Source organism: Gouania willdenowi, chromosome 21 (assembly GCF_900634775.1).
Source record: "Gouania willdenowi chromosome 21, fGouWil2.1, whole genome shotgun sequence".
NCBI classification, from domain to species: domain Eukaryota; kingdom Metazoa; phylum Chordata; class Actinopteri; order Blenniiformes; family Gobiesocidae; genus Gouania; species Gouania willdenowi.
Genome location: NC_041064.1, coordinates 28,562,075 through 28,566,700, shown reverse-complemented (window position 1 = coordinate 28,566,700; position 4,626 = coordinate 28,562,075). Strand labels below are relative to the sequence as shown.

Genomic DNA, 4,626 nt, shown 5'->3' with positions numbered 1-4,626 from the left:
TGGGTCCTTTCTGTGTGGAGTTTGCATGTTCTCCCCGTGCATGGGTTTCCCCGGGGCACTTGGGCTACCTCCCTTAATTGTTTACGATTAAAGTTTACATTTAATAATAAACCTCCCACAATCCAACTGTGATTGAGTGAAGTCTCTAAATTGCCCATTGGAGTGAATGTGTGTGTTATTGGTTTGTCTGCCTGTGTGTTGCCCTGTGCTGGACTTGGGCACTGTCGAGGGTGTACCCCCGCCTTGTGAATTCACCAAGCGTTGGATTGTTCACCCACTAATAGGGAACGTGAGCTGGGTTTAGACCATCGTGCGACAGGTTAGTTTCACCCTACCGATGATGTGTTGTTGCAATAGTAATCTGTACTGAGCAGGATTACAATCCGAACAATCCAATGCTTGGTGAATTCTGCTTCACAATGATAGGAAGAGCTGACATCAAAGGATCAAAAAGCGACGCCGCTATGATCGCCACAAGCCAGGTAACTTTTCTGACACCTCCTGCTTAAAACCCCAATAATCAGAAGGGTCGTGAGGCCCTTCGACGCATATATATATATATATATATATATATATATATATATATATATATGTAGCAGTATTGCTGCTAGCAAGTTAGTCTGGCCTATTAACAGGGTGGGAGAATAAAAGGGATTGAGTTTCTTCCTCCAACCACTCGTTCCTCCCTGGCTTTTGCTCCTCCCCATACCTGACTCGGGCACTCCTGTTGCACGCTACCGGAACTGCGTGCTCTCATTGATTCTCAGATCGGTAGGTGTGCGACTCGCTCATTTTCAAATGTTTGATTGCCTGATCTTAATGATGGACTCGTGGTTATTACGCATTATAGGGTCATTTAATACCGACAGACGGTGGCGATCATCAGCCCCCCCAAACCTGACCTCGCCCTGCAGCGGGTAGGCATTGATTGTGGCTAATGTGTAGGCTACCATTAGCTGTGGTGATAACGTGCCTGTGTTAAACAGAACCGGAACACACCAGCCGCGCAGGACGGAGGCTCTGCTACCGGGGGAGGGCTGCCGGCGATCGGGACACGGGACCTGTTGGAGAAAGCTAAGTAGAACAAGGAACACTGCTGCTTCGCCTACTGCGTGTCCACGGGAACGCTTACACCCCGAGGCATCGGTAGCTTCGGCTGCCTTAATCGAAGCCGGTGCCCGGCTCGCACTCGGCTTCCCCGGCTGCGGCTGTTAGTGACGGGTATCGCCCGGTCCAGCTTCTGTGTGCACGACGTTGCGTGTCTGTGTCAGTGTGTAGTGTGTAGTGTGTGCATGCTTGCGTGTGTGTGTGGCGTTTGCGTGTCAGTGTGTGTTGTGGGTGTGTGTGTTTTGCCTAAGGGAAGATTCATCACTTGTGTGTCCTTATTGTTCGGTTTTGCATATTGTTTTTGTCAGATATATTTGGTTAAAAAAATAGTTGAATGTTTTGTTTTCATGACAGAATACCCCCAACTGTAGACCTGATTTGTAAACCTATTTGTGTTTTCTTTTTGTTTATGGAATGTCCGCTCATATTGGTGTTTAAATTTGGTTATATTGTATCCTCACTGTGCTTCTCCTCTCGGCAGCCGCAGCAGTCATCGTGGTGGTGGGTCCGAGGTGGTGGTTTTTTTCGTGTGCGGTGCAGTCCTGGTGTAGGCGTTTGGGCGTTTCCTCCCCCCCCCACATCGTCGTGAGTGTGTCACTTTAATTTGATTTGATTTATTTGGACCCTCCTCCCACGTTGATGGTAGGCCGGTTGCTGCTGTATATAGTGAGCTTACTCTTTTATATGGACAGTTGTTTTTTATTGTTAAAGAATAAACCATTGTCAGTTTTTCCACCAAGAAACACGTCTCTGTTCTCCATTATACACGATCACCTGTGTGTCTTCTGTTTACCCCTTGACGGAAGTCTGTTTAAACCTAATTTTGAGGGGTTGGCGTTGTCATCTTTTTTTCTACCTAACGGGCACTTCGCCTCATAACGCCGCATTTGGCGTCGTCGACAGGACGTGTGTATAGTGAGCGTGGAGACGTGAGGGCTTGGGGTGTTTTTTTTTTTCTTGATACGTTGATGGTTTTTGTTTAATGGTAGTCCTATGGATATTGACTCTAAGGCGAAGCAGCAGTGCGTTTCCTGATTATAGTGGTTAGATTTAGTGGTCACGGTAGCATAATGGAGGGGGAACTTCAGGATTTGAGGGACTTGGTAGCACAGTTGAGGGCAGACAATGAGAGGTTGCAGCAGGCTGCGCCTGGTCCTAGTGCCGCACCTCTCACTCCCACCGAGCCCCAGCAGGCGTCTTCTGCTACTAGCTTTCCAGTCGCTGAGAGACTGGTCTTAGTACCTAGAGACAGGAAGTGCCCCATCTTTTCAGGTAGATCAGGCTTAGGGCTGGAGGAATGGCTGGAGGAAGCTGAGGCATGTATGCGAGCACGTCATCTGTCAAGATCAGATAAAGCGTTTTTTCTTTATGATCACTTGACAGGAGAAGCACGGGAGGAGATAAAGTACCGAACAAACGTAGAGCGCAATGATCCAGACACCATTATTGCCATTTTGCGGGAGCTTTACGGCTGTTCGGACTCCTATGTTGCTTTACAGGAGGCCTTTTTCTCACGACGGCAGCAGGAGGAGGAGACTCTTCAGGAGTTTTCGCTTGCACTCATGAGTTTAATGGCCTCTGTGAAGCAACGGGCTCCAAGTAATGTGCTTAACTCGGACGTTTTATTGCGTGATCAGTTTATTGAGAACGTGTTGGATTGCTCCCTCCGCCGAGAGCTAAAACAGTTGGTACGTCGGCAGCCTGTAATTTCTCTGCTTGAAGTGAGAGCCGAGGCAATTAGATGGGAGAAGGAGGGATTACCAGGAGGGGTGCGGGGGCGGAGTCACTCGGTCCCTTCAGTACTGGGCCTACAGTATGGAGTCCAGCGCGCCCCCCCGGTGTCTAATCCACCACCTAGTGAGCTGCTCGAAGTAAAGGAGATGTTAAAGCTCCAGCAGGTACAGCTTAACCAGCTAACCGAAACACTGGCTAGGCTGCAGACTAACCAGCAGTACAATCGGCCACTTAACCGGGCTACAGTAATTTGTAGACGTTGTCAGCAACCCGGCCATTTTGCCAGAGAATGTGAGGGAGGGCGTGGTCCTCCCCGTCCCCAACCGCGGTCGGCTTGCGCTCTGCCGGGCCTGCAGCCTCATTCCTCTCAGCAGTCGGAAAACTAGTGCCCGCCGAGCTGCAGAGCCAAAGTTCGGAGGGGGCCACCAGAGGCTCATTAGCGATGTCTGGGTACAGGGACCAAGCTAAGCTAGTCGCCGCTTGTCCGCAGTTGGAGGTAGTTATGGGGGGGGTACTGGTTCCATGCTTAGTCGATACCGGCTCAATGGTATCCACTGTCACACAGCATTTTTTTAAGGAGCACTTTGAACCGTGGGGCCAGGATAGGCTACAATCCTGTAAGTGGCTGCAACTTCGGGCGGCAAATGGGTTACCCATTCCCTACCTCGGCTACCTGGAGCTCGATGTTGAGCTCTGTGGCAACTTGCTACCAGGATGCGGAGTACTGGTGGTCCAGGACCCTCCCGCTGATGGTTCTCCTCATTTACCTGGTGTTTTGGGGATGAACATCCTGCAAAGGTGTTACAAAACACTGTTTGGCCAGTATGGTCTCGCTCTGTTTGAGCTGCCAATCGTCACTAAAGCACCCCCATCGGTGGCACAAGCTTTGCAGAAATGCCACCGGATCCCAATAGACTCGCTCACTGAGGTCCCTGGTAGAGTGAAGGTGCGCGGACAGAAGGTTTGTAGGATCCCTGGTGGCACCATGCAGGTGATACAAGCCACCTGTTCAGCCCATTTTTCTGGTGCCAGCGTACTCTATGAGCCCCCAATCCAGGGACTCCCTGCTGGATTGCTGGCCTCCCCATCACTGGTGGATGTGGAGTACAGCACGGCGTATATTCCCATCGTGAACGTCGGTACTGTGGAGGTGGTGCTTTACCCTCGTACTATAGTAGGAGCCCTGGTGGAAGTTCATGTGGCGAGTTCACCCTCAATAATTGAAGAGGCCTCTGCCCATGTAGCCACTGTGACATCGCAGGCAGTTGCCCCTACGTTATTGGATCAGGTTGAGGCAGTAGACCTTTCCCTCCTGTCCAGAGAGGAGCAGAAGGAAGCGCGCTGTCTTCTCAATCAGTACACTTCTGTGTTCTCTTCCCATGACAGTGATTTAGGTTGTACTAATTTAATTTCCCATCAGATCCCTCTCTTAGATGATGCCCCCATCCGACAGCGCTACAGACGTATTCCTCCCTCGGAATACGAAGTAGTCAAAGAGCATATAAATCAGCTGTTAAGTGCACAGATCATTAGGGAGAGCAGCAGTCCTTTTGCTTCTCCGATCGTCCTGGTTAAGAAAAAGGATGGTAGCTTGCGCCTTTGCGTGGACTACCGTCAACTTAACCGTAAGACAAGAAAGGATGCCTTCCCCCTTCCCCGCATAGAGGAGTCACTAGATGCGTTGACTGGAGCTCGCTGGTTTTCCACTATGGATTTAGCCAGTGGGTACAATCAGGTTCCGATGGCAGAAGCAGATCGGCCGAAGACAGCGTTTTGCACTCCGTT

General features: G+C 50.3%; 1 long non-coding RNA gene across 1 annotated transcript; it reads left to right on the top strand.

Annotated features, from left to right (window-relative positions):
- The first annotated feature begins 704 nt into the window (after window positions 1-704).
- Window positions 705-1,180, top strand: LOC114455299 (uncharacterized). Its single transcript, XR_003672666.1, has 3 exons — window positions 705-771; window positions 851-917; window positions 987-1,180. It is a non-coding gene; the product is annotated as an uncharacterized LOC114455299 (long non-coding RNA).
- The last annotated feature ends 3,446 nt before the right edge of the window (window positions 1,181-4,626 follow it).